The sequence below is a fragment of the Equus quagga genome, chromosome 8 (genome assembly GCF_021613505.1).
Source record: "Equus quagga isolate Etosha38 chromosome 8, UCLA_HA_Equagga_1.0, whole genome shotgun sequence".
NCBI classification, from domain to species: domain Eukaryota; kingdom Metazoa; phylum Chordata; class Mammalia; order Perissodactyla; family Equidae; genus Equus; species Equus quagga.
This window is the reverse complement of record NC_060274.1, coordinates 5,781,901-5,803,294: the sequence shown is the minus strand read 5'-3', so window position 1 is coordinate 5,803,294 and position 21,394 is coordinate 5,781,901. Positions and strand designations below refer to the sequence as shown.

At 48.0% G+C, this 21,394-nt stretch overlaps 1 protein-coding gene and 1 long non-coding RNA gene across 2 annotated transcripts in view; one reads left to right on the top strand and one right to left on the bottom strand.

The window, feature by feature from the left end:
- Positions 1-21,394, top strand: part of PACRG (parkin coregulated) — a 503,222-nt gene that overhangs the window by 466,277 nt on the left and 15,551 nt on the right. The window lies entirely within an intron of this gene.
- On the bottom strand, positions 117-6,492 carry LOC124244075 (uncharacterized). The gene is made up of 4 exons (XR_006889884.1): positions 6,355-6,492; positions 4,562-4,725; positions 3,813-3,954; positions 117-873 (listed from the first exon to the last, which is right to left on the bottom strand). It is a non-coding gene; the product is annotated as an uncharacterized LOC124244075 (long non-coding RNA).

Genomic DNA, 21,394 nt, shown 5'->3' with positions numbered 1-21,394 from the left:
AATATCTTATAAACATAGAACAAAAAATATGAATATAAATCCATACACTGAAATCCCAGACACTGATCTCAGAACACGTGGCCATTTATGATGAAACAACATGTGATCAGTCGTGTGTTCTGTTCAACGTTGTATGGGTGTTACATCACTGACGAGAGAGGACACCACACAAGGGGAGGCCTTTTTGCTTATGGCTGAAAAAACCAAGACATGCAACTAAATTCTTCTCCACGTTTCACACCTGTGAAGTCATTTTCGGTGTTACTACAGAATACCAGAAAGCATTTATTTTTAGCCCCAGTGAACATAGCCTATTGCATTAAAATGTTTCCTCAGCATTTTATTAGTGACAATGTCAGCTCAGCTCAGTTCAGCCTACAGAGATGGGTGGCCTCCTTTTATTCACAAACACCTCCCCACTCTTCAGCACCACCGTGTCACGTTGGCTTTCTTCTGTGAACCCCACAGTCTTACGTCACGTTCTTCTTTCCGAGAGCTCTCCGTGCCTCTTAGTCTTTAAAACTTGATCGATAGTCAGTGGTTGGGCAAACACTTTTTAATTTCCCAAGAACCACAGACATAAACCAGGATGAGAAGTAGCCAGGATTTAATCACAGACGAGATTTAATTTGTGTATTTTAAGCTTCTTAGGAAAGTTGTAATTTTCCTTCAGCGCTACACAATTAATCCCCCTGGCTTCATGCACGTGTGTTGGGAACGTCATTTGTCCTTGGCTTGGAGGAGAGTGCTGAGAGATTGGTTTCCTCCTGTTGGACTCAGGATGAGATGCTCTTCACAAGCAAGCCTGACGTTTCCTCCCCTCTCCAGAAATGGGCAGTTCCAGGTGTAGAGGACTCCCTGCTGACTTGGGACCTTCAGGCAGGGGAAGGAAGCAGGGGGATTCATGGGGTCTGTGCTTCTGTGTTGATTCTGGCTCCTTATCAACAGGGCACAACCATTGCTCCATCATTCAAGGCTCCTTTGCCATCAGGGGTCCAGGCTTTACATGCTCTCCTTTTTTCACTTTAGCCAAGTTTGTGCCCCCTGCTGCTCACTGCGCCTCTGCCCCAGTGCAGGGGGAGAAGTGTCATAAATGACATCAAGAACCCGAAGGAACCAGGACGTGCGGCCTGGACAAGAGTGACTGGAGGACAAGGCTCAAGGTGCGGCCAAGAGCCCTTGAGCACCCAGCACTTCCTAGAGATTACTGCTAAAACTCACAACAACCCCACTTCCATCTTACAGAGGAGGAAACTGGCTTTCAGAGAAGTTAAATATCTGGTCCACAGTCACACAGCTGAGAAACAGTGAAGCCTAGAGCGGGGCCCGGTGCTGTGTGACTCCCAGGGCCTCACTCTTTCCACCACACACGGCCTGGAGCATACCTGAGGGAAGCCCGGTGAGCTGAGGCTCGCTCTGCTCAGCCGGCTCGGAGAACAAAGTCCGACCCTCGAGCTGAAGGTTTGGGTGAACGCCCAAGGCCCCTGAGATATTTAAGCTGGACTCAAAGCTGACCAGCTGCCCCAGAAGGTAGAGACTTGCTCCCACTTTGGAAACTTCAAGAAGGGTCATGACCATCAGACAAGGTCAGAGGGGGTTCCCACATTGGGCAGGAAGTCGGCCCACAGAAACTCAGAAGTCCCTTACAAACCTAACATTCTATGAGTCCGTACAATAAAATTAAATCCTTCACGAAATTAAGAAAACTGTAAAGAGCAGTTGATCCAAAGGCGGAAGCACCAAGATAGGAAGGAGGTCTCACCCCCTGCTTCCCATCCCCCCCCCCCCCCCCCACATTGTGCACCCCCTCCTGGGGCCTTCACCCCACCCCCAGATCCTGATCTAACGACGACTTCCCTTGTGGGGTTCAGGCCAGCACGGCACCTCTAATGGTTCAGAAACTGCCCTCACTTCCGTCTCCATCTCCTTTTCCCTTCCAGGGGGCACAAGGGACCTGCTCTGAGCAGGAATTCAGGAGGCCAGGTTCCGACTGGGCTCTGCCAGCAAACCCTGAGAGCTCTTGGCCACGTTACTTAAATCCTCTGGGCCTCAGTTTCTCCTTCTGTAAAATGAGGTGCTAGGGCTGGATCTTGACTCTAAAGTTCCTTCCAATTATTAGACTCTGGGATTCTAATCTGTACATGCTAGGGAGTAATGTACTCCTTCTCCCACGCAGCACTCGCGGCCCCTCCACGGGCCTTTGGAAGGGAATAAATAAAACCAAAGGGACTCCAATCTGGGCCACTCTGCAGGGGAGGGAGCTTGTCCCCCAAGGACGCTGAGGTCCCTGCCTCCCTCGCTGGCCTAAAGCTTTTCTAGGGGAGGAAATGGGACTTGACCCAAGGTTGTGTGTGGGGGCCTGGGAATGCGCCATCCCAGAGTGAGCGCATCCTGTGCCAGCCTGCGGCCCTCCCAGGCTCCTGGGGGCACCGCTGCCAATGGCTGCTTTCACTGAGCCTGAAAGGGGCCGGGGCTCAGACACTTTCTCACAGCTCCTCTCTGCTGGAAGGAGAACTTGCCATGGCAGTCACGAAAAGAAGCTGTTTTTGTCTTTTCTTGAGCTGCACTTTCTTATCCATCAGTCTTTCTTCTCCTCTTCCCTCTAATCCTTTCTGGCCTGCTGCGGGCACACCCAAGGGGCTGGCCTCGTCTTAGTGATCTCCCAGGGCAGGGCCCCACGCTGGGCCTGTCACAACGAGTGGCTTCCCATCCTCCTTGTTATTGTCCCTGAATTTCCCAACTTATTTTCTCTCATAAATCTTAAAAGATTGCAACTGCTGCTTTGGGGGAGCAGTTTCAAGTTCAAGTAAGGGGAGGGGGTGACAGCAGCTTATTCTATAGGAATAAGGAGAACAGTTTGAGCCCATCACAGATGAGAACAACCCGGAAGGGGAGCATATCTTTGTAACGCGGATCCCCACCATATAAGACAAGGCTTTGTTGCAAGAGCTCTCTCTGGATTATAAGCACATATTTTCATAATATCCATTCATTCGTTGGTCATTTTTGGCCAGATGTGTTTTAAACCCACACTTAGAGGTAACGTGGAGTCTCCAGAGGGTGGAGGGTCCTCAGCCTCACTTTTCTCTCGACCCCTCAGGGAGCATCTCACTCAGAGGCAGGAGCAGACGGCTGGGGGCTGGAGCTGCCATAACTGTGAATTCCTCCCCTCCTCTCCCTCCATCACCGCTTCTCTCTGCCCCTTTTCCCATTCCAGCTTGCTTTTCTCTTCTTTTCCTCTTTTTCCTTCTCTGTGGCCTATTCTAAGGTCTTCCAGTGAAATTCCTGGGTGGCTCATAGGTCCCCAGAAATAGACCACTAAAGTCCTCCCACAACGAACTGAGTCACTGTAAATGGGGGGGGCACATGAGTGGGAGCGGGGGGGGAGCACTGAGAGGACAAGAATGAGGGCTGATAAAATGAGAGGAGACACAGGGCCATGCTGTGCCGGGCAGGGATGTGAGCTCCCGGTGGTTACCTGGGGCTCTGAGTTGTTCTCTTGTAAACCCTCTGAGCTAGATCAAAGGAACCTCTGCCAAGGAGGGTATCAGAGGTTACTTTGAAGAACAAGATTCAGTCCACCTGAAACTCCTTGACGTCATGATTCTCCAGTGGGCAAAGATCCGATCCCAGAGGCTGTGCCTCATTTCTTTCCTCTTCTCAGCTGCAGTCTCTGCCCTTCCACTTCCTTCCCCACCAAGCCCCATAAGGTGAACTCTTTAGGGCGAAAGGGTCTTTTCTGCCTTTTCCCTACTCCCAATCCCGCCCATCCCCTGATGCATGAGAAGTCCACCTGCTAATGAGGGACTTACCAGAAACCCAGAGAATGGGAATCAGGAATAACAAGATGAAAACATATCATTCTGCTTCTTCTCAAAGATCACCTCTTATCCACGTATCTTTGATAGTCTTCACTGAAGGATGAGCAAGAAATTCAATTGATGTGTTGGATGCCTATTTGAATAAGTTCAACAATAGTTATAGTGCTTATTAATGGAGAGAAATAAATATTAATTTTAAAAAGTTACAGTCACAAAAGAATATACACAAATGACCAATAAGCATGCAAAAAAGTTCTCATTATCATAAATCATTAGGGAAATGCAAATTAAAGAACCACACTGAAATACCACGGCACACCCAGCAGAGTGGCAAAAAATAAAAAGGCTGGTGATACCAGAACTCCTATGCATTATTGATAGGAGGGTAAATGCTACAACCACTTTATGACCCATTAATTTCACTCCTGGATATTTACTCAAGAGAAACGAAAACATTTGTACACAAAATTATTTGTACAAGAATGTTCATAGAGCTTTATTTATAATATCAAAGAACTGGAAATAGCCCAAGTGTCCATCAATAGGAGAATAGATAAACACACATTCATACAATACAGTACAACCCAGGAAACACAACAATGAACTGCTGACACCTACACCACCGTGGAAGAAACCCAAGACTCTACTGACTATAAGAGAATATGCTGTCGATTCTATTAACATGGAGTTCCAGAACAGGCAAACTCATCTATAGCAGAAAAAGCTGAAACGGTGGTTACCTCTGGGTGGGCTGGGACTGACTGCGAAGGGGCACACGGGAACTTTATGGGTGACGAGAATGTTCTATATCTTGAGACAGGTTTCGGTTATACAAGTGTATGCATTAGTCAAGAAATCAGCAAATATACATACAAAATCTGTGTTTCATTGTAGATTTGTTCCCCTAGAGAAAGAAAACACTGTAAAATGTTGGAGGGAAAGAGTTATGGTCCTTCCTGGAAATGGTCTAGGAGGGAAGTGGAAGTACGCCGAGGCCCCACCTCGCAGCAGCGTGGGAGGTGGACCACCACAGAGGAGGCAGGGGGCTGGTGGGAAAGCATGTCTCCATCACCCCACAATAGTGGGCACAGTGTCGGGAACCCAAGGACAGGACTTCTAAGAACTGGAAGTCTTGGATCCTTGCGACCCCCGAGGGGCAGCAATCAGGCTGGCTCAGCAGGCCCTGCCACACTTCCTCTCCCAGTGCCCGCTGCCACCAGAAAGGGCGAGTTCCTGTCTCAACTCTCAGAATTGTTCAGGTTTCGAAAACCTCACTGCTCCGAGGAGCATTTGAGGTCATCAGGTGCCACTTCCCACCCAATGCACGAACCCCAGCCACCATCCCCACACCTGGCAAAGGCCTGACGTGGATCCACCAGATGTTGCATGCTGTCTGACACGAGGCACTCAGAAGTTCCTGCAACGCTTTCTACCCCAAAACACTTAACTGGAGTCCATCAGACGTCCAACATGAGCCCCAGTTCACAGGCACCACAGGGGAGAGAGGAGCAAGCTAAACAACTTCACCAAGCAGCACAGACAAATCCAGGAGGGGAGACATGATGCAGCATAACTGGCCCCAAATAAGTCAATGTCATAAAAAGGGAGAGCAATAGATTAAAGAGACGTAGGCTAAAATTAATGGCCATGGATTGGTTGCTGGTTTGAACAAAGCCACTGTACAGAGCACACAGTTTGAACACAGACTAGGGGTTAGATGAGGAGAAATAAAGAGGCAGAGATCATTGAATAAAGCAAGTAAAAAACAGTGTATACATTTTGTCTCATTTTAAGACATATTGTTTTCAGAAGAATATGCTCTAAGATATCCATCGTGGTGGTCTCCAAGGGGTAGAGACAGGAAAGTATTTACTTCTTTCTGTTTTGGCTTATCTCTATTTTCTAAGTTTCTACAATGCATATGTTGAAGTCCTGACCCTCAGTACCTCAGAATGTGAGCTTATTGGGAAATCGGGTCATTGCAGATGTGATTAGTTAAGTCAGGATGAGGTCATACTGGAGCAGAGGGGGCCCTAATCCAGTATCACTGGTGTCCTTCTAAAAAGGGGAAATTTGGACATAGAGACACACACACAGGGAGAACGCCACGTGAAGATGAAGGCAGAGATTGGAGTCATGCTTCCACAAGCCAAGGAATGCCAAAGACTGCCAGCAACCCACCGGGAGCCAGGGGAGAGGCAAGAACAGATTCTCCCTCACATCTTCAGCGGGAACCGACCCTGCCCACACCTCGATCTTGGACTTCCAGCCTCCAGAACTGTGAGATGATAAATTGCTGTGCTTTGAGCCCCCTAGTCTGTGCTACATCGTTCCCGCAGCCCTAGCAAAGTAACACAACAGCCATAAGAAGGAGAAATTACTTAAATTTAAAAATCTATATAGAAAAACGGGGCCTGGGTGGGAGGCTCCTGAGAGACGGGGTATAAGCTCTCACGTGTCAGGAGCTCCTATTTCACAGGGCAGTAAGTTTCATTTCATAAACAGCTTTAATTAGCAGAACATTCTTCCTTACATTAAGCTGAAAGCTGCCTCCCCAGCTCTCCCGCCCATCGATCTCATGAGTCAGTCTCCTCGTGAGTCACTTCTGCTCCCTGGAGCAGGCAGAGGAAGCTTTATTTCCTGGGGAGCCTCCAAAAGTAGCGCGGCCCCGCTCTCTCCCCGCCTCCTCTGCTCCCACCAGGCCCCAGCAGGGGCACTTTCCCTTGGATGGCACCAAGGGTGCTTGGGAGGGACAAGGGACGCCCAGCCAACGGGGTCCCAATACCCTCAAAGAGCCACCGCCCCCATGAGCTCTGAGTCTATTATTATAATGAAACACCTCATTCTCCCATTACGTGGCCCTGAGGCTGGGCACAGAAACATGAGCTGATCGGGGCCCAGCAGATCAAAATAACTTCCAAGAATAACCCGGCCTGCGCTGCTCCTCATGCGCTGCCCGGCGTAAGCCAGGCCAGCCCCTCCGCTTCCTCTCTGAACTCCCCAGGAACGAGGTTATCATGTCTCACACACTGAAATTCAATAAACGGGAACAATCAGAGGAAGTGTGGAGCTTTCTCCACATAGGGAGCTGAACGGGACCCTGCTTATCAAAGGGACAAGATTTATTCAGTTGCCACAAACTTCCAAAGACTTCCTTTCCAAAAGAAAAGCCGGAGGAAGGTCATGTCCTTCGGCCACCTCCGTTGAGCCAAGAGCACCATCTGCTTTGCTTCAAGCAAAGCTTCAGGCCCTCCCTCACCCCTAGCTCCTAGATCCAGGACCATGGGGGGGATCCATCATTCAAGGGGGGCCAGGTGAAGGAGGCACAGTCTACAGCATGGGGAAGCCAGCCAGGGCCCAATGCCATACATGTCCCTGTCACTACCTGGGAGAGGGGAGGGGAGGAGAAGAGGGAGGGGAAAATAAGTAAGAGAGCAGGAGAGGGGAGGGGAGGCACATGGAGGGGAGGACAAGGACTGGGGAGGGGGGAAAGGGGAGGGAGGAAAGGTGGTAGGGAGAGGAGAGAGGGGGAAGGGAGGCAAGCAGGGGAAAGAGGAAGGAAAGGAAGGTGGGAGGGAAGGGGAGGAGGACACCTGTGGCTTTCTCTAGGCGCTCTCTGTACAACCTGGGCCCTCGAGCCCGAGCCCCCACCCTCCAGATGGTTCTCCCTGCCTCTGGGCCCCCCTTCCTTTCCCTCCCGCAGCAGAGGAGTCTTCCTACAACCTCATTTCCATCAATCATCTTCCCACCCCAGCGCCTTCCCTACCTCTCCCCATCAGAGTAGAAGAAATATTCCAGCCCAGGAGACAGAAGCTCTCGGTCACCTGGACCCAAGCAGGCCCCACGTCCTGTCCCAGGCCCTCGCCCAGGCCACCCCTTCTGGTGGAGGGCCCTGTCCTCTCCTCTCCCGGGTGGCCAGGTAGAGCCTCCCGCAAACCCTGCTGAGCTGAGCAGGCCTCTCCTCCCAGTCTCTGTACCCTGTGCTCTCCCGCTCGGATGTGGTTAACCTCAGTCCCCGCGCACATCCCACCGAGTCCGGGAGAGCAGAGAGCACCGCAGAGCTGGCTGTGACTGGGGGACCAGCACCCTAACCAGAGCCATGGGCTGCACAGCATCAGAGCAGACACCCCTTCATCCTGCCTCCAGGCTGCTGGGCCCAGAGAGACTTACCAAAGGCCCCTCCACGGAGGATCCGCTGGCCGGGATGAAAGCCAGTCTCAGCGCGCCTGACTCCACACCAGGCTTAGGGAAGTGACATCCAAGCAGAGGCAGCTGGACAGAAGGTCTCACTCTTCTCCATGCGCTCTGGAAAAAGGGGACATGCCAGAGTTTGCCCACTGCCATCTGAGGAAGAGGCTGCTCCAGGCATAGATGGAAATACCTTTACCGAGAATCAGTGATAAACCTGATACCAGTTTATGGATTTATGTCCAAAGTGGCTTAAGAATAGCCCCTTCACCTGCTTTCTCCAGGACCCGTGGCCTCAGATTCAGATGGTTTTTAAACAGAGAAGTGTATCAAAGGGAGGCGGGCCTTAAGTGTGAACCCACTTTTGATAGTCTCCACTTTAGAGGGGCTCCCTGAGTTTCCCAATCTAGAATCAGACCCTAGACAGGGCGGACTAATAAGTAACATGAATGCATTGATTCCTTTCATTTGCGTCCTTGGGAGACTTAAGGAATAACCAAGGCTAAAGTTAGACACAGCTTCAGACCCTTCTCAACAGCACAAATCAGAGTGGGCCTGTAAGTTGAAACCTATTTGACCCCTTGCTCTTGAGGAGGAGGACTCAACTCACGTCCATCCACCAGTGAAGTGGTACCCAAGCCAGGAGCCGGCAGCGGCTTCTCTCAGGCACCTCCCTCTGTACCACACCCCAAGAACCTGCTTGCTCCAGCTTCTAGGCCTCTCTCCTCCTCCTGCCTGGCCTGGCAGCGCTGAGCAGTGGCCTTCGGGATGGAAACAACGCATTCCAGATAGCAGCCTCCTCTAAACAGGCTTGGCAAATTCCCATGGCCCCTGGATTCCTCAGAGGCATCTCCAGGGTTTCTCTGCCCTTCAGTCTGTCAGTCAATTGATCAGTCAACATCTACTGAGCACCTTCTACAGAGATCCATAACCTTGGCAAGCGGGGGACACTCAGATTCATTTCATCATGTAATGAAAACTCTAAACAACTGCATTCATATTAAGTTTATCAGCTACAAAAATAGAGAAAATTCAGTTAAAAGTGCCTTAAGAAATAGGACATTTATTGTATCACATAACAAGCTCAAAGTCAACCAATCGGGGCTGGTGAAGGCAGTGTTTGGTCACATCTGAAGGTCCCAGGTGCCTCCCAACTTCCGGCTCTGCCTCTTGTCACATCCTGAGGATGTCCAATGAGGAGCAGGAGCCTCCCTCTCATGTCCCCCACCCCTCACTAGTAAGGACCCTCTTTCCCAGAAGTTCCTGGCCAACTTCCCGTCGGATCCCACTGGTTTGGAAGGTGAGGTGCCAAAACCTACATCAGTTGCCGGACAGTGGAAGGAGAACTCCAGGATTGGCACAAACCCCAGGGGGCCTCCTAGGACAGAAGAAGTGAGTGACCCCTGTTGGGAGGCCACAACATTGTCTGCCTGACATGTGCACAAACTTTTCCCATGACTTCAGGGCCTTCATGGACCCCCTAAACTCTCTCCATGGACCACACATTAAGATCCCCTGAGATTCTGTGGGCCGGACACTGTGGTAGCACCATGGACTAGACCAGGTCTCCTCTGGCGAAGGGGACACACAAGTTCCCGTCAGTGTTACATAAAGATTACCATGTGAGTGTGAAAACAGTAAGAGCCAGCCCACAACTGCTACGGACATGGCGTGGAGGTAGGTGATCTGGGACGATGTGGGGACATGCTGGTAAGAACGGACAGGATTCCAGGGGAAGGAAAGGCAAGAGAAAGCGTGGCCAACAGACATTCCAGGCCAGAAAAAGCCCGGAGTTTTTCACATGACAGGAGAGTTTGCAGCTGCGGTCACAGCTAAGCCACTGGCCAGCCCACTGCTGTATTCCTATTGAGTCCTTTTGATGACAGCATGAATTCTGAGAACAAAGCTTCCAGGCCATGGCTATGTAACTGGAACCCAGAGACAAAAATAGCTTCTCTTCACATGCATATGTAGGGGCTGATCTGTAGCTTTGAGAACGGGTTTTTGTCATTTATGAAACTTATGGGGATCCTTAAAAACCACAAAACAGGTGAATGACCAAGCATTCCTATCTGGCTAGTTCCGTCAGGTATGATGTTCTTTTAGTTATTTGGTACTTTCCTAATTAACTTTTCCTTCTCTGATTGAAAAACCCAGTGACTTTTGAAACTGACTTGAGGTACAATACAGAATGATTTGGCAGATTAAAAGGTTGGACTTCTTATAACAATGTGAAAGAGAGTATGACGGAGCCACATGCGAATCTTGAGGAATAAAGTTTTCCTTAGAGACACACATACACGTGCTCAGGCAATATTTCTAAATAGAGTCAGAAAATGAACCAAAGGGGATGTAGCTGGCTTGTGTCTTACCTGAACCCCCAAACTGGGTTTTTTATACCCTAATATAGGTCAATCCAAAAGGAATCATGAGAAGTTACAGATTCAGAACAGATAATGTGGAGAAATTATGATAATTAGTCACATATATTTTAGGATATTTAGTAATAAAACAGTACACAGATAACTATATCCAAACCCCTTTACTGATATAAAATGAATTGCATTTCTTTATAGCTTCCTTTCATCTGTATACATATATATTTATACATTATTTTTTACATATTTTCAGTTATTTCAATATATTGTATCCTACTTGACACTATTCTATAAAAATACACTCTATTCCGTTTACTTTCTGTCATTTTTAATCACCATGTCATATGCTATAGAGACAGTATTCTATGACAAAGTAACCATTGCTATATTATTGGATTTTTTTTATTCTTACAATCCTCCCTACATGCCTCATTACAAGTATAGCTTTCTCTTGATTTAAATTATTTCATTCTCAGGAACAGAATTATGGGATCGAAGTGCAGAATATTATGGTTCTTGAAAACAGTTACCAAATTCTCTTCCAAAATAATCAAATTTGCGCTCCCATCAGGAATTCCTGGATATTCTTAGTTAACGGAAGTCTCTCCAGCATCTGTGTTGTTATAATGGCATTTGATATTTGCTTTACTTTGTACTTTGTTCTCAGTGAGTGCAGTAAGCAAAGCAGGGTTTTTTCCCTCTAACAGTCATTGAATCCATTCATTTACTTTTATTTCCACTTCTGTGAACTGTGAACTCTTTTGCTCATTTTTTAGGGATTCTCATATCCTTGGCGATTTGCAAGAGCCCTTTATTTTTCACATTAAGTCTCTATCTGTCATTATTACACGTAGAATTACTATGACCACATTATTATCATTCACCATTCATTACTGCTGCCATATGCCACGCTGTGTGCTGAGTCACTTCATTATAACAACCCTATCAGAAAGTATTATCCCCACTTATAGTTGAGAAAGTAGAGGCTCCATGGCTGACATCTTTTGGCCAAGGCCACAAAGCTAGAAAATCTCAGCCCTGACCCGAGACGGTCCCTCACTGCCCAGCAATGGTTCCCATGTTGTTTGTACAGCTTCTTTCTATCTTAGTGTCTTCCGGTGACTTGACTTTTATACCGTGGCTTTTAATTCCATATAATCATATACGTCCATGTAGTTTTAAATTTTTTGTGTCTCTGTAATCATAATTACCACTAAGTACACATTTGTGATTTTACTTGATATGGGTATTTTAATAAACCCCACTGAGCAGTTCCCTTTCTTATTTTATAGAGGGATTCCGACATGCTAGGCACTACTTGAAGTACACTGTCATCCAGACCCGGAGATCTTTTTGTTACACAGAGAGTTTTGATTTAGAGAGATTTTTTTCATAACTCAGATCTATGCATCTTTATTTTAAAATTAGCATGAGTAATATTTTCCAGGTAGGAGAAGCAAAAATGAGGTTTTAAATATTTATACTTTAGTCAAAGAGTAGAAGTGAAAGGAACTTGAAGACTCTGAGACGATTGTCCCTTGCTGTCATGCTAAGTCCCCTCTGCCAAACGCCAGCCTTAAAAAGCCCTGTCTTTGAGATCGATGATGAAATTATGCTCTCGGGGGCATCACTTCCAATCTCTGATATTCAGAGCACGAGTTCAGGTAGCCTTCCTTGGCTCCCGTGTTTTGTCTGCTGTTTACCTCTTGTCAAGTCTAGACACAACCCCCGAGACTCTGGAACCGTCTCCTCTAATCCCAAATGGGCCACTGGCTCCAGTCTTGCCACATGAACCCGTCCTGGTGTGCTGCCCACATTTCAGCCGCCGGCCAAGCTCTCATTTTAGCTTTATTCTGCAGCCCTGGAGCTGGCAGCTCATCCCAACCCCAAGTTATGAGAACCAGGGCTCCGGCTGCCCAGCCTCTGAGGTGACAGAGGGATTCCTGAACCACTCTTCTTGTCGCTTTGGGATACAGACCCTTTGATCTCCACATTTGCTGCTGCTGCCGCTCTTGTCATTCTGAGCAATTCTAATGACGGAGGTGCTTATTAAAGAATCAGTTCCTACAATTGTCCTAAACCCAGACACCAAATTCCTGACAGGTGGTTCATTCTGCCCCTGCTGCTCGAGGAGACGACAGAGGACACTGCCGTTTCCCTCAGGGCCTCTTCATCCCACAATGCTGCCTCTGCTGCCTTTGGTAGCCGGGCTCACACAGCAGGCAAGCTTCAATTTCCTGCTCTGACTTCTTGGAACTGCCTTTTATTTCAGACTTCTCTACTTTTCCCGACCTCTTGCATCTGCAAATTTACAGGCCTCATGCACTCTTCTCTTCCGCTTTATTGGCTGCTTGCATCCCCCTGGCCATCCATGTTGGTCATTTCCACCACAAGTCTATTGATTTCTCACTGGTGCACGTGTGTGTGGAGCTCCAGGCAATTCGGTGTTGTCTATCTATCTGGTCCCACAGGCCCTGCTGTACAGCCAGCCCCTGCTGTGGACCTCACATGAATGTTCTTTTTCTGGCCCATAGTTTATTGTGTGCCTGTTAAGATCCCCAGTACTTCCAATATATGATAATGATAATCTCCGCTATTTATCACAATGAGGAATCAGTTTTTAGGAATGAGTAAAATAGGCTGTATCAGCTTTCCAGGGCCACCATAACAAAGTACCACAAACTGGGGGGCTGGGAACAACGGAAATTATTCTCTCACAGTTTTGGAGGCCACAAGGCCAAAATCAAGGTGTTGACAGGGCCATCCTCTCTCCAAAGGTCCAGGGGAGAAGCCTTCCTTGCCTCTTCCAGTTTCTGGCGGCTCCAGGTGTTCCTTAGCTTATGGTAGCATCACGCCAGTCACGTGGCTCCATAATCACGTGGCTTTCTGTGTGTCTCCGTCTCCTCTTCTTATAAGGACCCCAGCCATATTGGATTAGGTCCACACCAGGGACCTCGTCTTAACTTGATTACATTTCCAAAACTCTATGCCCAAATAAGGTCCATCCACAGGTACTGATGGTTAGGACTTCAATATATCTTTTTGGGGGACACAACTGAACCCCTACACAGGCAAAGTCTGTCTTCACCCCCCCCTTCCCCATCATCCCATTCTTCAATTCCATCCTCAGCCTCACTGGAACCCCTTCCTTTCTCTATCTCCATTCCCTGCTCCCCAACATTTTTCAAAATCGACACTGGCATGAGGTAGGCGGGAAGATGAGCTCTTGTTGAGGTGGGACTAAAAGTCTTAACAGAATGACACACTAATAATGGAGCTCTATAAATCCATGAAGAAGGACTGAGGAGGGGTGGATCTTTGGGGGCCCTTGAAATCATTTCAGGAGGCATTTGCTTGGTTTGCTGATGCTGAAGCCAACACTTGTTCTGGAACCTGACGTCCCTGGGGTCCACACGAGTTCACCTGTCCCTGCACTGCTTAGCACCCAGCCAGCAGCTACTTACTACTTCAGGGCGGAATGACCCATCAGGCAAGCAGATCTGTGAACATGAAATGCGCAAGCTCATGAAGACCAAGAGGGTTCCTGTGAAGAAACAGGCGTGGGTCCAGACAGGATGGCTCAATGTTCCCCCTTGAATAGAGGAACCATGTTGAAAGCCACTACGCAGACAGGAAACCAACATTCCCAGGCCAAGATGAAAAACACAAGACACACATGTTTTTGGGCTCCTTTCCAGCACCTACAGCTGACAGGATCAATCAGAGGTGGCTGATTCCTATAAGCCTAAAGATGTCCTTGAAATGCCCCCTAAAAAGCAGTCCCGGCAGCACCTGCCATCAAAAGGAGTTGACACAAATTAAGGCTGCCTACTATCCTTTGTCCGGACCTGGAAGGACAAACGTCCCTCATGTTTTGAACTGAGCTGCCTTTGACCACTATTGCTGATCTGACTGACAGATCTACCCTCCTCTCCGGCTTCTAGTGAGTGGGGCAGGACATGGGGAGAAGGGAAGAGACCTGCATTAAGAACCCAGACGCCACACACCTGTAGAGTAGGGACCACTTTCCTGCACCTACCTATAGATGGAGACACTGAAGCCAGGGTCAGGGCCAGCCTGAATTGCATTGTTCCTTAAATTTTGCCCCTCACTCAGGGTTAAAATGAAAGCCTGCTAGTTCAAGCTCTTGGCTCGAAAGGTTGGTGGTTGGAGGGGAAGTTGAGATCGCTCACAAATACACTATTTGGAAAGCATTTATAGTTGGAGGATGCAGTATCTGGGATATTTTAGAATCAACCATCTCTTCTAAAAGTACATGTATATCCTGTTTTTAAAATTATGCTGCATCAAAATTCCAATTCAAACAATAGATATAGCAGTTATTCATTTAACAAATAGGTTTTGGTGCCTTCTTCAGAAGTTTACTTTCTAAAATGATCCATCGTATATCCTTTAAGTGCCAGCTCTCTGACACATCTTTAAAGCTATTTGATTCATAACAACTGGTTATGACATAAGCTGCACAGGGTAAGTGACACCTGTAGACGAGGCTATCAGGTATGAATTGAAACATTGGTTTGCCACATAGAAGAAATTCTTCACTTTTCTTTATTAATCATCCACCTTTTATCAGACATAGAAAGAAATATCAGATAACTAAAAATAAAGCTGTACCTTGGCATTAAACTCCCTGTGTAGTCTCCCGGACCTGCCACCAGCCCAGACCCCAGGGACCTACCTCCAGGTGGCACACTCTTCTCCCTGGGCTCCTCCCCCAAGGCAGAGCTCCAAGCAAAGTCAGCAACTGCAAATGTTGACTTACTTCCCCAAAGCCAGATTGAGAAATAGCACACCCCACCACGTGTTCAGACCCTCGACGTGAGCATTATGTGTTTGGAAATGGGAAGAGAAAGTACTCCTCCACGGCTGGCCCTTTAGCTCACATTCAGCAGTTTGTTGGGGCCCACTCCTTGCCCCATCTCCTCTGCTGTGACTTCAGTTGCACCTCTGCAGGCCTTTCTTTTCTGCCTTCTCCCTTCCCTTTAGTCTTTGCAGGCCACCTCCCACCCCAGGGCCATGTCTGGAGTCCCATAAAGAATTCAGATACCTGATGTATCTGCAACAGTTTGGGGACTGGAAAATAACTTTGGGCAGCTACAATGTCCAAATCCATTCCTGTCTGCGCTCCTGTGCCAGGCAGGTCCTCTGGGAAGCAGCCACAGGTGCAGAGAAGGGGGGCAAGAGATTTATTGGGGAATAAGGCCTGTAAAAGATGGAAGGGAAGGAAGCAGGATTAGGCAAGGAGAGCCGCAGATCTGACAAAGTCTCAAGGCTCCAGGTCCCATTAGAGGATGCAGGGGGAGAAGAAATGCCCAGGCCCTCATTCCTCATACCCTGCTGAGTTCAGTCACTGGTGGAGGCAGCTCAGGGAGAGTGTGGCCTTGGCTTGAAAGCTGAGTCCAGTTGTGAAGAAACTAGTAGCCTCTTGAAAGAAGATGAGGTGATCCTAGGGGTACACCTCCCATGGTGGCCACAGCAGAGATGTGTTTTGTGTATGTGTGTTTTGTTCTGCTACGTCGTTGAGGCTCTTTCTAAAAAGGAACCATCTCTTCTCTTCCCTGCCCTTGGTCACTAGTGGGGCCACATGCAGCCAAGGTCACTCTCCTCCTTGGTGTCCATTTATAGGGCACCATGTGATATCACCGCACTCAACATCCAGCCAGTGCCACTTCTGCCTCAAAAGTAAGAGAGACCCAAACAACCTCGAGGTGCCTTTTCTGGGACCTTTCTCAAAGCACAAATGTGACCAGCAACATACAGGCACTTCCATGATAATGCAGGTACACGGGGGCCTGGGAGGATCAGGAAAGTCTTAGCTGTCTTGGCCACCGAGTCAGCCCTGCAGCCCTCACCCCCATTCCGCCCCCTCCTCCAGAAGTCCTGGTGGCTCCAGCCCAGGCCTCCCATTGTCCTGGCTCTAAGGAGAGGGAGAGAGGACTGTGAATCAGCTCAAGTGCCCCTTGGCTGCATCATCCGAGTGCTCGGGGCTCAGCAGCGTGTTAAACATATCACATCAAAACATCTCTAAAAATACAGGCTGATGTCATGAGGCTGGCAGATTGAAAGCTGGAGGTGGAAGGGCAGAAATAGCCAAACCCTAAGAGTGTCTTTTGCTCCTAAGTTTCTTTTCCTGGGGACATGGAAGAACCCAGTACAAGCAAATGGTACCCTTCAACTTCAGAAATACCCTGAAATGCTTGCTTTCCAGTTAAGATTATACAACAGGAAACTTTTTCAAAATTCGTTTCTTCCGATTTGGACTCCAGCACAAGTGTGTCCCTTCTCCTCCAGCCACACATCTCACACCTTCCCTCCTCCTCCGAGGACTCCTCCCTGCTCCCTTCTCCCTCCCACTCCCTCGGCTGTCAGCTGTCCTGAGCCTCCTGCAGGTTGGACTGTAACCGGAGCTCCTCCGCATCCCCCAGGCGGCCAGCTCTGCTGTTATCTTCCAAACTGTTCTCACAGATGCTGACCCAACAAGCACAAAGAGTAGCTGGGAGCCCAACCAAGGGGAAAGAGCCCCGAGTGTCAGAGATAGGGGCCTGTGCCCAAGTGGCAGTGAGCACTGATCCAGGGGTCAGCACCTAGGGAGAAGCGTCTAGTGGGCAGAGGCCCGGGAACGCTGTAGCGCCAGCACTGAGACCGGCACTGAGAATGGTTTTATTTTATGGATGTTAACACACTAGAAGCTCGTAACACGGCCAAGTGGTTATGAGCTCAAAAGCTTTGTGAGAGATTTTCTCTGAGGACTCGTTAATGTGGTCTTTTAATGGAATACTCCCGAATCTGAATCCTTAACTGGAGCTATAAATAGGCTGATAAGTACTTGACAGTGAAGCAGTCCTGGCCTCAGAGCCCTCTTTGTCCAGGGGTTCTGTTCGCGAAGACCAGAGAAGGAGATGGAGCAGGGCAGGAGGATGACACTAGGACAGTTTCGGGAAATGTGCTTCTTGGCATTAGAAGCACACACGAGCACGGTAGGGATGGCACTATATCCAGAGAGAAGTTTAATGGACTGGTTCCAGGCACGTTCTGATCGCCAAGCGCTGCGGAATTGCCTCCCAGCAATCGTTAACTTGGATAAATCCCATAAATTAACCCAACCATGAATATAAGTGCTGCCCACCCCACCCCACTACCCAACCCCAAGCCTAAAATACTTGGGCCGCACTTGCCCAGTGACTCACGATGAACTTCCTGGGCTCCACCCCTCCTGCCTATGGCCCTCTCTCGTGCAACCTTCCTGAAACATACATGGTTGAGGGAAATTGCTCAGGATATTTTTGGGAGACAGCTGTTACGATTCTAGCTGAGAGCTATGGATGACACTGGCAAAAGGGCGGGGCACAGGAACTAGAGCTGGTGAATGTGGGCCGGGAAAATGCAGATGTGGAGTCCCCTAGAGAATGTAGCCTCATGAACACTCATTAAGTGGCTGGATGGATGAAAGAATAAGTGAAGGATGAATTCTCTACCTGTTTTTGAGGGTGCAGTTGAGGTCAAGCAAATCCTAGTCAGATATTTCCAAGGGGAAATTTCAGATCCTAAACGAGGAATTCCTCTTCCCCAGTTTTCAGTTATTCACATGACGGCATGTGGTGGCCTCCAGAGAATGTGCTAAATGCAGAGGTATAATTCTGTCTGTAATCTATGAAAGCAGCCCCCCAAACCCGGGTGACCTTGAACCTCTTCATGTGGGGCCTCGTTTTTCTGGTTGGGCTGAAGTATGTTTCCTGAGACTGTGCTCCCACTTTCTCCTGAAATGTTAATCGGTTTTACACAGGAAAAAAAGGGATGGGGAGGGATCTTTGGTCAAACAAGATTGGAAAATACTACGTACGAAATTTCTCTCTTGGATTCTATAATATACATTAGCATATTAAGAATTGCAAAAAGCTCTGCAATAAAGAAACCTCTTTAACTTTATTTAACCCAACATTTCCAAAATTTGTTAAGAAAAGAACACTTTTTGCAGTGTGTGGTAGACAGAACAATACCCCCAAAAAGATGTCCACATCCCAGAACCTATGACTATGTTATCTCACATGGCAAAAGGGATTTGGCTCATATGATTAAGTTAAGGGTTTTGAGATGGGAAGAGTATCCTAGATTATCCAGGTGGGCCTAATCTAATCAAAACGGTCTTTATGAGAGAGAGGCAAGGAGGTCAAAGTCAAAACGAGGTGGGCCCGTGAAGCAGAAGTTGGAAGGATGCATTTGAAGATGGAGGAAAGGCCACAAGTCAAAGAACGTGAGCACCTCAGGAAGCTGGAAAAGTCAAGGAAATGGATTCTCCCCAGAATGTCCAGAAAGATCGAAGCCACACCTTGATTTTAGGACCCCCTTTAGAGTTCTGACCTCCAGAACTATAAGAAAATAAATTTGTGTTGATTTAAGGTGCTAAGTTTGCAGCAACTTGTTACAGCAGCAGTAGGAAACCAATACATTAAGTATTAATATCTCATGGTTGGTTCATAGAATTTGGAAAGCTGAAGACATCCCTGCTTAATTGTCAGGCGCGATGAAACCCCACAACAGGCCTCCCCAGGCACCCCGTCTAGCACTCAGCTTCGAGTCCTCCTGGAGTCTTGCTGTGGACATGGGAACAGCTGTTGAAGGACCACATCGTCCAGTATATGGTATCAGCAATTTTCTTTTTTGTAATGCTGTAACCATAGAACAGGGACAAAGGGGCTGAGCTCTTGTTTTGGTGGCTGGTCCAATACAAAGCTGTGAAAAGTCTGTCCTTCAGGGGAGACCCAGCTGGGAAGGGGCGGAGGAGCTGAGCACGTGGAAATATTCTGCACAGGAGTAATGAATCTTCACCAGTTAAGAACGCCTGTCATTGACATCCTGGCACTTCATTCTGCTTCTCTGGCAGATATAATTAAAGAGACACGGTTAAACTTCTCAGGCTCCTCCATAGAATGTTCTGGAAAGGGCTTGGCAAAGAAACCTTCAAGGTTTCCTTCCAGAACCAGTTTAAGTCAATGTTTGGGGCTAAGAGTCGAAGTGATTGAGCTGCTCTATAATAGGCCCAGATGGATGTTTTGGTGTAAAGAAAGGTCAGAGGAGTTGGAAAAAATGTAAAAAAACATAAAATCATCCTGCCTAAAGTTTTGCAAAGGAGAACTGGATCAAAAATGAAATTGCTGAAATAGAAGAATACCTCTAATTCTTTATTTCTCACGTGTTGGGTCTTTAATGCAAGAATTCAGTAGTGTGGTTGAAACACATAGTTCTTTGCTGTCCACCCAATTACAATGTATTGTTCTCCGTGGGGCCTTCCCACCCCCCGTGGCCAAACGAAACAGTGTGCAGTTTCACACACAGGCCCATTGTGTGCCTGCCCCCAGTCCTCGCACTGTTGTTTCCTTTGGAATGTTCTCCCCATCTCCGCGCAGCCAACTCCTATGTCTTCAAGGTCTCGCTCCTCCAATTGGCCTTCTCTGACTCACCAGCCAGAAACAATCTTTCACTCTCTGGATCAAGGAGTCACACCACTCACCCACACCTTGCTATGGCCCCTTACCACATCCATGTCAGAATTACGCATATCTCTTTGTCTCCTTCCTTAGACCACAAGTTCATTGAGAATCTGTCTTCATCAGGGCTCTTTGCCTTGCAGATGCCAGAAACCCACTCAGTCTAGCTGAATCAGAAATGGAAATGTCTTATAAGAATGCTGGTTTCTCTCGTGAAGCCTAGAGCCGATGTTGCTAGTTATCTGCCCACTATCCCTTACCTTTGTCTTCCTACGTATATCAGTTTCTTAGGGCCGATGTACAAGTACCACAGACTAGGGGTCTTAAACAACAGCAGTCTCACAGCTCTGGAGGCCAGGAGTCTGAGACCAAGGTGTGGGCAGCGTTGGTTCCTGCTGAGGCTGGTTCCTGTGAGAGAGAGACCCTAGGCCTCTCTCCCAGCTTCTGCTGGTTTGCTGGCCGTCTTCCATGTTCCTTGGTTTGTGGCACCATCACCTGGATCCCTGCCTCCATCTTCACATGGCGCTCTCCCTGTTCACGTCTGTGTGTCCAAATTTCCTCTTTTTATAAGGACTCCAGCTATATCAGATTAAGGGCCCACCCTAATAACCTCATTTTAATTAATTACATATGCAATGGCTCTATTCCAAATAAGGTCACAATCTAAGGTACTAGAGGTTAGGACTTAACATGTGAATTGGGAGTGTGGGGACACAATTCAACTCATAACATTTAGTAACAGAACCCTCATTTTGATTGAGGTGGCAATGTGGCCAATTAAAAATACTTCTCTCTGGGGCCGGCTCAGTGGCATAGTGGTTAAGTTCATACGCTCCGATTCGGCAGCCCAGGGTTCTCAGGTTTGGATCTTGGGCACGGATCTAATACCACTCATCAAGCCATTCTGTGGCAGTGACCCACATAAAGTAGAGGAAGATTGGCACAAGTGTTAGCTCAGTGACAATCTTCCTCATGCAAAAAGAGGAAGATTGGCAACAGATGTTAGCTCAGGGTCAATCTTCCTCACACACACACACAAAATTTCTCTCTGGGGCTGGCCCTGGGGTGTGGACCTACACCACTCGTCAGCCATGCTATGGTGGTGACCCACAAACAAAATAGAGGGAAATTGGCACAGATGTTCACTCAAGTCCTCTTCAAGCGAAAAAGGAGGAAGACTGGCAAAAGATTTTAGCTCAGGATGAATCTTCCTCAGGGAAAAAAAAATTCTCTCTCCACAGTTCCCTTTATCTGAGGTGGCCATGAGACCCAGTTCTGGTGCACAAGATGTAAATAAAATGCTCTTGGGTGAGGCTTCTGGAAACGTTAGTGTAGCTCTTCACCCTGTCCCCTTTTTCCTTCCCGAGCATGGATGTGATGCAGAAAAAAGGTAGAGCAGCCATCTCACCACATGAGCATAAAAGCCACATGCTAAAATGGTGGAGCAAGAAGTCAGAAGGAATCTAGGTCCGTAGCGACTTCTCTGAGCCACTACACCATC